Source organism: Puma concolor, chromosome E4, assembly GCF_028749965.1.
Source record: "Puma concolor isolate L17-30 chromosome E4, mPumCon1.1.hap2, whole genome shotgun sequence".
Classification (NCBI taxonomy): domain Eukaryota; kingdom Metazoa; phylum Chordata; class Mammalia; order Carnivora; family Felidae; genus Puma; species Puma concolor.
The window spans coordinates 49,319,311-49,332,009 of NC_141683.1; the positions used below are offsets into that span (position 1 = coordinate 49,319,311).

At 42.2% G+C, this 12,699-nt stretch overlaps 1 long non-coding RNA gene across 1 annotated transcript; it reads left to right on the top strand.

Moving 5' to 3' along the window:
• Nucleotides 1-332: 332 nt before the first annotated feature.
• On the top strand, nt 333-12,380 carry LOC147572653 (uncharacterized). The gene is made up of 2 exons (XR_015245974.1): nt 333-515; nt 12,127-12,380. It is a non-coding gene; the product is annotated as an uncharacterized LOC147572653 (long non-coding RNA).
• The last annotated feature ends 319 nt before the right edge of the window (nt 12,381-12,699 follow it).

Consider the following 12,699-nt stretch of genomic DNA (forward strand, 5'->3'; position numbering starts at 1 on the left):
ACAGGGCTTGACGAGGCCTCGATCTCTCGCCCCTGGGATCACAAGCTGAGATGAAATGGAGTCTGTTGCTCAACTTACTGAGCCACCCAGGCACCCCCCCCCCCCAGTGGACACAGTTATTTATTTGTTTGTTTGTTTATTTAAAGGAATCTCTGCCCCCCGTGTGGGACTAGAACTCATTACCCCAAGACCAAGAGCTACATGCTCTACTGAGCCAGCCAGGCACCCTGCAAAAGTAGTTTTATGAGTAGAAATTTGAAGGAACATTTATGACCACATCATAAATGCACATCTCCCCCATGAGCACTAAGCATATAACCCACCAGCTTCATACAGCAAAAGTGCAGCCCTTTCTACCCATGGGTCCTGGCCCTTTGCTACTTAAATAGAGGTACTAAGTTGCACCATACGTCTCAAGAATTCTTTCTTGACCATTGCATTCAACAACCTGAAGACATTTTTGGTGACCCCACAGGGGGATTACAGAGTGAATCCAAGAGCCTTGGTGTGACTTGGTAAGTCTCTTTTATTTCCTTAGCCTCTATTTCTTGCTTGTTCTTTTCTGGAGATGTCCTAAATAGTATGATCCTTCAGACATATCTTGCCTGAGTGCTCAGGAGAGAACCTCTTGCCCGTGGGTACACTATGGGAGGGATTGATTCCTGCTACATGGTTACACCACTGTTACCTTGGCCCAAGCAGCATTGGGCTCAGAAATCAGACTTTCCTTAATTTTACTGTTCTTTAAACGTGTATATTCTTGTCAGGTACAGGATGGCCACATATGTCTTTAGGACAGCCACTGATCTTAAGACTCCTATGTAAGGTTTCCTTCTAAATAACCCAGTGTGATCCTTCAATGAACATAGAATCCAAGATAGGGCTGACAACGTGCTTCCTGAAAGGGACTGAGGAGGTGGGGGGGACTATTACCCCGTCGGGGCACTCACCCAACGGGGGACTGCTCCCTTGGGACTGGATCATGGACAAAGCTCAGGAGAAAGTTGCCCGGATTGGATAGGAGCTCCATACTTCATTTTCCATGTCTCTCATTTGTCCTTACCCGTGTGGGCTATTTTTGGTATTCCTGGTCTTGCTCTCAGATTGAAAGCACTTCTGGTTTAGATATATGACACTTAATACGATATAAAAGAGCTGCCCCTTCTTAACAAAGGCCGGGACCTCTGCCCCATCCATTACTATGAGGTACAGAGGCTTACAAAGGGTTTTGTTATGGGTCGTCAAATACATCAACTCCCTCAAAGTGTAAAGAGACAGCCCCAATCTCTGCCACGATTCAGTCCATTCACCAGCTCCTATGGTAATCTGGAATGCATGAGGGAAGATGAGGGAGGTCGAGTCCCTTCCCAGGTAGTACAAAGGTGTCAGAGCAGTTGAGAAGAGGGACGCCTCCCTCTGAGCCCCAGGAAGCTTGGGCAATATTCCTGATGGGACACCATTCAGAAGCTGAAGGGGATTTTGGTTAACGGACTCCCAGTTAGTTAATGTACTCTCCTCATTTTGTAGGCATTAACTATGGGATCAGTTTCATCAATCCCAGAGGATTCCCTCTTGGGCTATCTTCTAATATACTGGATTCAGTTTGGATTTAGAGAAAAAGCACCAGGGGTGCTTGAGTGGCTCAGTCAGTTAAGTGTCCGACTTTGGCTCAGGTCATGATCTCATGGTTCATGAGTTCAAGCCTCATGTTGAGCTCTGTGCTGACAGCTCGGAGCCTGGAGCCTGCAGCCTGCTTTGGATTCTGTGTCTCCCTCTCTCTCTCTCTCTCTGTTCCTCCCCTGCTCGCGCTGTCTCTGTCTCTCAAAAATAAATAAACGTTGAAAAAAATTTTGTAATTTAAAGAAAAAGCACTAAAGTTCACCTCCAACCCAAATAATAAATATTCTGCCTCCTAGTTAACAACTGTCAATGAAAGATAGAAACCCACCCCCCAGGGTGTACAGCTCTCTCTCTTCTTGAGCTCACCCATTCTCAGATCTTGAGGGTGTATTTTTTGCTTTAATAAACTTTCCCACTTGTTACTCTTCTACTGTGCTGCCTGTCTTTCCTTGAATTTCTTCTTGTGACAAAAACAAGAACCTTCAGTGACTCCTTTGGGTCTGTCTGGGAAGAGGCTCCAGGGCCCGGGATCTTCCTGGTTCACGTAGCAACATCTTTTTGGCAGTCACAAAGGAACAAGGCAATCCATTGAGCGACCCTCTTCATCGGTGAGTCTCCAACTCCTGCTTTCTAAGAGTCGGACGTTCAACCAACTGAGACACCCCTGGGCGCCCTTAGACTTTTTAAATTGACAATGTTGCATTAGTTCCAGGTGTATAACATACTGATTCAACAACTCTACATTATGCCGTGCTCACCACAAGTCACCATACAATGTTATTACAATAGCACTGACTTATTCCCTGTGCTGTACCTTTCATCCCTGTGACTCATTCATTCAATAACTGGAAGCCTGTACCTCCCACTCCCCTTCACCCGTTGTGTCCATTCCCTCACCCCCTTCCCCTCCGGCAACCATAAGTTTGTTCTCTGTATATTAAGGGTCTGTTTCTGCTTGCTTGTTTGCTCAATTGATTTGTTTTTTAGATTCCACAGATAAGTGAAATCATACAGTATTTGTCTTTCTCTGTTATGTGTGTACACACACATACATGTTGCCACTTTTTTATCCATTCATCTATCAATGGACACTTAGGTTGCTTCCATATCTTGGCTATTGTAAATAATGCTAATGTGCATATGTCTCTTTGAATTAGTGTTTTCATCTTCTGTGGGTAAATACCCAGCAGTGGAATTACTGGATTGCATGGTATTTCTATTTAAAAAAAAAAAATATTTTTGGAGAGGGAGAGAGCACAAGAGGAGGAGAGGGGCAGAGGGAAAGACAGAATCCCAAGCAGTCTCCATGCTCAGCACAGAGCCTGACATGGGGCTCAATCCCATGACCCTGGGATCACGACCTGAGCCAAAAACAAGAGTCAGACCATTAATTGACTGAGCCACTGGGCATCCCTCTATTTTTATTTTTTATTTTTTTTTGAGGTAATTCCACACTGTTTTTCACAGTGCTACACCCATTTACATTCCCATCAACAGGCGCAAGGGTTCCCTTTTCTCCACATCCTCGTCAACACTTGTCATTTCTTATCATTTTGATTCTGACAGGTGTGAGGTGATAACTCATTGGGTGGTTTTGATTTGCATTTCCCTGATGATGAGTGATGTTGAGCATTTTTTCATGTGTCTGCTGGCCATCTGTATGTCTTCTTTGGAAAAATATCTATTTATGTCCTTTGCCCATTTTAAATCAGATGATGATGATGATGATGGTGATTCTTATTTTGGAGTTGAGTTGTAGAAATTCCTTATACATTTTGGATATTAACCCCATATAAGATATATCATTTGCAAATATCCTCTGTCATTCAGTAGGTTATCTTTTAGTTTTGTGGATGATTCCTTTCACTGTGGAAAAGCTTTTTATTTTGGTGTAGTTGATGTAGTCCCAATAGTTTATGCTTACTTTTGTTTCCTTTGCCTGAGGAGACATATCCACAATTATGTTGCTAAGGATGACCATCTTGAAATTCTTTTTTATTTTTTTAATGTTTTTATTCATTTTTGAGAGACAGAGAGAGACAGAGCACTAGCGAGGGAGGGGCAGAAAGAGGGGGAGACACAGAATCTGAAGCAGGCTCCAGGCTCTGAGCTGTCAGCACAGAGCCCAACGCAGGGCTCGAACCCACGAACCATGAGATCATGACCTTAGCTGAAGTTGGACACTTAACTGACTGAGACAACCAGGCACCCCAACCATCTTGAATTTTTTTTTTAATTTGTAAAATTATTATTATCATTATTACTTTTGAGAGAGAGGGACAGAGTGTGAGCAGGGGAGGGGCAAAGAGAGAGAGAGAGAGAGAGAGACAGAGAGAGAGAGAGAGAGAGAGAGAGACAGAATCCGCAGCAGATTCCGGACTTGAACTCACAAACTGCAAGATCATGACCTGACCTGAAGTCAGATGCCCAACTGACTGAGCCACCCAGGCGCCCCAATGTTGCTTTTAAAAAAGGAACACACACACCCCTCCCCCAGCCACGGACCTATGTGAGGTGACAGATGTGTTAACTTACTGTGCCAATCATTTCACAATATATACATATATCATCAAATCATCACTTTTAACAATTGGGAGGAGAGTTAAAGGACAACTTTCACTTTCTGATCTATGTCTTATGTTACTTTAATTCTTAAGACAGAGTAAGTTGTGTAATATTTTTTTTAATAACAAAAACTCAAATAAATGCATGCGTATATATGCATAAAAGAAAAAAACTGAGAGGCAAACCACCAGAAATATTTATGGCTTAATGGTGAGATTATAGACAACATTATCATTCTTCTGGGTAATTTTCTGCATTTTTGAAATCTCCTAAAATGAGAATTTATTACTGTGATCGCTTTCTACTTAAATTTGCAAAAGAAATATATTTGAAAAATTATTTGTAGGAAAGGTAGAAAGTAGAGATTCCTAATGTTCTATATTATTTAATAAATATTTAATGAGCACTTCGCGCATGCTAGACATTGTACTCATTGCTGGCGTTACACTGGTGAATGAGAGAGACCCTCGCCCTGCCCTCATAGAGCTTAGAATCTAGTGAGGAAGACAGATACTCAACAAGGAATTACAGGAATGTGGGACATCGGTAGGGGATAATGAGTTGCTATGGAAGCACAGAGCTCTGCAATCTAACCTAGGCTAGGTGTTGGGAAGTCCTCCCAAGGACTAAGGCTAAAAGCTAAGTAGGAATTAGCCAGGCAACCTGAAAAGGGAAAGGCATTTTAAGCAGAGGGAAGGAACACTGAGAAATAAATTCAGCTTGCTTCTTTTGCAGAGAGCAGAGTCTCAAGAGACATAGTGATGAAGTGAGAGAAGAAGCAAGGAAGCTGAGGAAGGTCTGGCAAATCCTCTTAAGGAAAACCTAGGAAAATGTCTTTGCTGTCCCTTCATCAGCTCTTGAAGCTTTTCTAGGTAGCTCGGTGGGAAATATACCAGTTCTTGAAGCCACTAGTCACTTGCTCACTAAAGGAAAGCATTTTCAAAGAAAGGTACTTATAGTTACAATAAAAGACTGCGGGATTTTCAGGGTTTTTTTTTTTTAAGTCTTCATTTATTGGTAAAGCTTTCTCTTTAACTGTGAGGAAGGTTATTCTGATCACTTCAAAACATTTAACATGCTGGGAAAGGTCCGAATGAGGTTGCACAGCTTATTTGCTCTACTGATAACCTTCTCCAAGTTACCGGTCATGCATGAGTAATTTGCATTAAGTAAACATGGTTATAGCAGAGCATTTACATTGATTGTATCGATTGTATCAGTAAGGATTATGAAAGTCAGCTCCAGCTAGCTGAAGCAAAAAATAGATCGCAAATATAAATACTTGGTTTTCTCCCTGCATACCAGTTCCCCCTTTTTCTCTACTCCAAATGAGGGGAAACATGGCTGCCGAAAGATTTTCTTCTCTACATCTCATGGTCTGAGTTCTTGAAGAGGGGCTGGCCCCTCTCAATATCAATGCCAAAATGTTTAGGGGAGGGAAGGCCTGTAATTTGTCAAACTTGGGTCATCTGGCCACCCCTAGACCAATCTCTTATGGCTGTTCTAAGAGCTTCACATGTATTAACTAACTCCTCATACAACCCTTGAGAGTAGATATTATTTTTTTTTTAATTTTTTTTAACGTTTATTTATTTTTGAGACAGGGAGAGACAGCATGAATGGGGGAGGGTCAGAGAGAGAGGGAGACACAGAATCTGAAACAGGCTCCAGGCTCTGAGCTGTCAGCACAGAGCCCGACGTGGGGCTTGAACTCACGGACCGTGAGATCATGACCTGAGCCGAAGTTGGACGCTTAACCGACTGAGCCACCCAGGCGCCCCACTGATGTTATTATTAACCTCATATGAAATGCGGTGGAAATGATGCTGTGAGTCTTGGAGCCTCAGCCTCAAGAGATCTTGCCCCTTCTACTCTTGCTGTCTTAAAATCTTGAGACCACCGTGCCATGAGGAAGTTCAACATTATGGGTTGAATGTTTCCCACGGTCCTTATGTTGCAGTCTTAATTCCCAGTACCTCAGAATATGAACTTATTTGGAAACAGGGTTTTTAGGGAGGTAATCAGGTTAAAATTAGGTCATTAGGGTAGGCCCTAGCCCAATATGACTCACATCCTTAAAAAGGGGGGAAATGTAGATGTAGACACACACAGAAAGAACACCTCGCGAAGTTGCAGGCAGAATTGGGATGATGAAACACCAAAGATTACCAGCAAACCGCCAGAAGCTAGGAGAGAGGCAGAGAACAGATTCTTCCTCACAGCCTTCAGAAAGATTCAACCCTGCTGACACTGTGACCTTGGAGTTCTAGCCTCAAGAACTGTGAGCAAATGAATTTCTGTTGTGTAAGTCACCTGGCTGTGGCGTGTTGAATACATCTCTTATTCTCCAATAGATTAGATTGTATTAGTTTGCTAGTGTTGCCATAACAAAGTACAGAAGACTGGGTGAGTTAAACAACAGATGTTAATTTCCCTAAGGTATGGAAGGCTGGAAATATGAAATCAAGGTATCAGCAAGGTTGGGTCCTTGGTTTGTAGATGGCTGTCTTCTCCCTATGTCTTCACATGATCTTCCTCTATGTGGTTTTTGTCCAAACTTTCTCTTCTTATAAGGACACCTTATAAGGTCGTGTCAGAATAGGGTTCATGCTAATAACCTCATTTTAACCTAATCACCTCTTTAAAGATCATACCTTTGAATACAGCCATGAGCTTCAACATATGAAGTTGGGGGAGGACATAGTTCAGCCCACAAGAGGCTGCACGGAGGAGAACAGAGACACTAACGGACGACAGCACCAACTGCCAGATATGTGAATGAGGCCATTGTGAACCTTCCAGCTCAGCTGCCCCTCCCTCTGTCACATGAGTGAGCCTAGGTGCCATCAGGAGCAGAACTGTCCAGCAAGCCATAGAATTGCAAGAAGTAGTAAATGACTATTGTTTTAAGTAGTAGGTTTGGGGGTGGTATATTATGCAATGGAAACAACCCCAGTACACGTGAATTCTAAACCAGGCTCAATTTCTCTACACTATAGTTACTGATAGGCTACATGTTAAGTGGATTGCTTAGTCAGTGATTTCATTATTACCACAGAAAAGGAGTAAATACTAATATATTAATTTACAACGAATGGATGTTATTATTGCTTCTCATAACATTTATATAGCACTTTGCTAATTGTTTGAAATAGTTTCTTAATAATTTATAAAGTTTTTTAATCAAAGAAACATTGAATCATAGACCCTTGGGGCTAAAAAAACCCAAGAGGTCATTTAATCCAACTCCTTATCTTCAAAGAGAATGACTTTATCCCATCTAGATAAGAATACTCCTCCTCTTCATCATCATCCAAAAAAACTCTTAAAGTGTGGATCTATAAATGGAACTGTATTTGGCACTCTATAGCCCTTTAAAAATTTAATACAAGAATGAGGCAGAGACAAACCACACATAAACAAATCCAAAGTACTGTGTGCACATACAGCTTAAAAATAATGGGTAAAGATATGACACACACATACACACACACGAATATTATTCAGCCATGAGAAAGAATAAAATCCTGCCATTTGCAACAACATAAATTGACCTGAGGGAATTATTATTATTATTTTCTTGAGGGCATTGTTAAAGTGAAATAAGTCAGACAGAGAAAGACAAATATTGTATGTCACTTAAATGTGAAATCTAAAAAAGCCAAACTCACAGAAACAGAGATGAGAGGTGCACCTGGGTGGCTCAGTCGGTTAAGTGTCCTACACTTGGTTTCGGCTCAGATCATGATCTCACGGTTTGTGAGCTCAAGTCCCACATCAGGCTCTGTGCTGACAGTGCAGAGCCTGCTTGGGATTCTCAATCTCTCTCTCTCTCTCTCCTCTCTCTGCCCCTTCCCTGCTTGCTCTCTGTCTTTTTCAAAATAAGTAAATAAACTTAAAAAAGAAAAAAAAGAGGGGCGCCTGGGTGGCGCAGTCGGTTAAGCGTCCGACTTCAGCCAGGTCACGATCTCGCGGTCCGTGAGTTCGAGCCCCGCGTCAGGCTCTGGGCTGATGGCTCAGAGCCTGGAGCCTGTTTCCGATTCTGTGTCTCCCTCTCTCTCTGCCCCTCCCCCGTTCATGCTCTCTCTCTGTCCCAAAAATAAATAAACGTTGAAAAAAAAAAAAAAAGAAATAGTCTAGAATGGTGGTTAGCAGGGGCAGGGGTGTGGAAAATGGGGAGATGTTTGACCAAAGGTACATATCTAGTTTGGGGATAAGCTCTGGGGATCTAATACATAGCATGGTGATTATACCTAATACTACTGTTCTATATACTTCAAAGTTGCTGAAAGAGTAGATCTTAAATGTTCTCAACACAAAAAAGAAATGGTTATCGTGTGACTTGATGGAAGTGTTAACTAAATCTATGTTGGTAATCATTCTGCAATATACGTGTCTCAAATCAACACCTTGTACAACTTAAAGTATGTTGTATGTCAATTACATCTCAATAAAGCTGGGGAAAAAAGGAAAAAATGCTACATATAAAATGACTTTTTTTTTCTTCCACTTTATCTACATAAACATTTTCCGCCCAGGTAGATAAAACCAATAGAGATAAACATAACTATAAAAGCATATACATGTACACAAGTGGTAAAAGAAAAATTAGGGGAAACGTGACAGCTCTCAAATATTTGAAGGGCGGTTATGTAGAAGAAGAAAGATTTATTCTGTTCAGCTACTGTGTAGAATTAGGACCGGGGTGAAATAGGTAGAAGTTCAAGGAGGCATGTGTCAGTTTAACTTTCGGATGAACTTTTCAACAACTAGAACTCCTCAAAATAAATGAGTTCCCTCACTGGAGTTATTGTCGAGGGAATTCCAGATTAGCCTAGGTGACTTCTAAGGTTCTTTCCCAAACCCTGTGATGCTGAGCCACATGTCAAAATTAAACACATTTGGGGCGCCTGGGTGGCGCAGTCGGTTAAGCGTCCGACTTCAGCCAGGTCACGATCTCGCGGTCCGTGAGTTCGAGCCCCGCGTCGGGCTCTGGGCTGATGGCTCAGAGCCTGGAGCCTGTTTCTGATTCTGTGTCTCCCTCTCTCTCTGCCCCTACCCCATTCATGCTCTGTCTCTCTCTGTCCCAAAAATAAATAAAAAACGTTGAAAAAAAAAATTTAAAAAAAAAATTAAACACATTTATCAGCCTGGAAATGCACACTGGTAAACACAGGGATCAGCGGAGCATTGCAACACCTGCCCCCACTCCCCCCACCCCCACCCCCTTCTTATTACCTTAGAGGAAGGCAATTGAATGTTATAGGCAAAGAATTGTTACCAGCTGTGGTTGTTTTAGGTAGGGACTGCAAAGGGTCCAGGGAAACTGCTAAGTCTCTGTGGATGAGTGTGAGATTCTCTTATGAAGGAGGCAGGATCTGAGTAGTCCTGAGTACTATAAGAGGTGACACTTGGGAGCCATATTGGGGAGAATATGATTATTGCAAAAGTCATAGCTAAGAAAGAATACACCGCAAATTAGGCTAATTGGATAAAACATACATGCCTACGATAGGAGCGGTGGGGGTTTGAGGAACAAGAGATGATGCCCATTAAGCAATTATAATCCAGGGTGTCCTGGAAAAATAATTTTGAAACATTAGGTGAAAAACGTTAACATTGTACACAATGAAGGGGAGCGGGAAGCACAGTCGGCAAAGTGATGAGAGGAAGAAATGTTTTTGTTTTAGTGAGTTGCTTGGTGCTGAAGGTGAGGAAGCCAGGCAAGAAAGGCTAATAGCAGGAGAATCCAGCAGACATGACCTGAGTTGAAAGGAACACCGCGTTCATACAGACGTAGAGAAAGAAGTAGATATGAAAGACAATGTGAGAATGTGGCAATGGCCTGGAAATGCAGACTGGTAAAGACCGGGATCAGTGAAGCGTTGCTCCCGAGTCCCTTGCTTCTGGAAATAGTGGTATTGCTCCTATTACAGGGAAGGTAAAGATGATAAGCATCTGTCTTCGGTGTGCCTTGGTGATATGTCTGTCTGATCTTTCGTGCCAGCCCCTGGCTATTGGCTGGTTGAGTCTGGCCCTGTGCTACTATGTACCAGCCCTGCTGCTTTTTTTCACCTGGTTATTGCCCCCACCTGGAGCTCCCAGCTGCCCTCAGTTGGGTTTGAGACGGTACTACAGTACTACTTGGGATTGTTTTTAATGTTTAAAAAAATTTTAGTGTTTATTTATTTTTGAGAGAGACAGAGAGTGAGCGGGAGAGGCGTAGAGACAGAGGGAGAGCCAGACTCCAAAGCAGGCTCCAGGCTCTGAGCGGTCAGCACAGAGCCCGACGCAGGGCTCAAACCCACAAACAGTGAGATCATGACCCGAGCGGAAGTCATGGCTCAACCGACTGAGCTACCCAGGCAGTCCACAAATGTTTTAAATGTTTAAATGTAATTGTCAGTCAAGTCACTTGGCTTTTGTTATATTGAGATGAAAAAATTTCCCACACCTGATGAACTAGGTTTCTCCCTCGTCTTATCACCATCCCGCATTCTTAAAATTCCCATTTCGCTTTGAAAATTAAAGAAAGGCAACTATCCACAAAATAAATGCACATATCCTAAGTCTCCACTTACAGGATACTTTAGATAGGATCTTAAGAATCAATGGTAGAGGAATCTTCGTATGCAAAACAAAGGTATTACATAACAGTGCACATGTGCAAAACCACGTAGGAATGACTAATACAGTGATATATGATTCTACATGCTTTTTGGGGAGGGGTTTGTGTGTGTGTTTGTGGCTGGTGGCAAGTGGGGGTGTGGGGGGGCTCATCTGAACAAACACTGTAGAATTTGTTTCATAGCCTAAGTTATACAACTTGAAAAAATTAGGTTTGGGAAAATCTTATGGACTTCTGAAAACATTCATTTTTTTTTTGTACAAATAGTAAACGCTTATATGACAATAAATGTCAAATACTGTTTTAAGTGTTTTATGTCAACCAATTTAATTCTAACCACATCCCTGTAAGATAGGTATTATTGTTATCATCACTTCACCGATGAGGAACTGGTGCACAAAAGGTGAAGTATTTGCCCAAGATTAAATAATTAATAAGTATCAGAGTCCAGTTTTGAACTCAGTCTGGCTTCAGAGTCCCTGCCCTTAACCACTGTACTATACTGTACTCATCTATTATGGAACATGCATGAATTAGCAGAGAGGCCATGCCATTATCCTCAAATTAAAATTCTCTCAGAAAGCAAAATCCAAACAAACCAAACTCTACTCTATGATAACCTTTATCCTGTGTCAATGATTTTTCCCCCTGTAGTTGCAAACACTTTGGGAATTAAAAGAAAAAAAAAAAGTATTTTAAACACAGGAAAACTTTGATACAAATGGAAAATTCACATTCTATCCAGTGCCAAAGCATAGTGCTTCTGTTCCCATTTAGGGGAGCAATTTCAGTTATTTCTGGTTACACCCTGGATGGCAATGGGATAATTCCATACTGCTTTTATAGTGGTATCAGTGTCAGGGGATGGTTCATCTAAGGTCATCCTGGTTCTCCGAAAGATGCAATAAGGAAAGCTGCATCCACCTTTCCCTCCAAACCTATCTTCCCAGTGGTTGTTCTGTTGCTTCTTTGCAATGCCTCCCATCCTGTCTGTTTTAATTTTAAGAAAAATTTCAGGGTGGTACCTGCAATAACTGATACTTTTTATCAAGGAAATAAGGAAGTGAAGGGAATGGTAAGAGGATAGTTATCAACTTCTTTGAGAATTTAAAAAACTGGATCAATATTAAGATGTAAGAATGTGCAGGGGCAGAATGATTAGTGGATATTTATACATATGTATGTGTGTGCATGGATAAAAAACACTGCTGCCTTGCGTCACCCTCTTTAGACAATATAAGCTAATGATGAGTAAGTTCTGACTCAGAAACAGGGTCAAAGAGAAACATTTTTCCCCCCTTTGTCATCAAAAGGAGACCTGACCACGTGCACGGTATATAAAGCATACCGGTGGGAAGATTAGCTTTACTGTCAAGCATTGTAAGGGTAACAGGAACACACATGTGGTTAGACGGTAAAGGAGCTCAAGAGGAATTCATGGTAATATGAGGAGTGGGGCCACAACTGCTTCTCCAGTGAGACTTCAAAGTGCAGACAACCGAGGCGAGTGCAACTTAACATCATGAAATAATTTCAAAAGACTACAATAAAATAATAATGTACCTTTTTTAGTATCTTCACGTAAATTTTGTATAATCTTAGACTCTAGGCCTGCTGCTGACAATGGTGTTGAAAGGGAATCTCCTGGGCGTTTTAGGGAGCCTCACCTGGATGGCAAGCAGCAAAAGCCTCGTGCGTTTCTGTCCCGACTGTGCCTGCTAAAGAGCCATGCACCTGGGGCGCTCACCGCAACTGATATGACAGGTGGAGGTGGGACAGGGATGGCTTTACCTCCATCCCCCAAAGGAGGTAGCATGTAAAGCCGAACGTGGGAGGGATCGCTAAGGCGGATTCAGACCTGGGAGGCCCAGGTGGCGCGGCGGCCG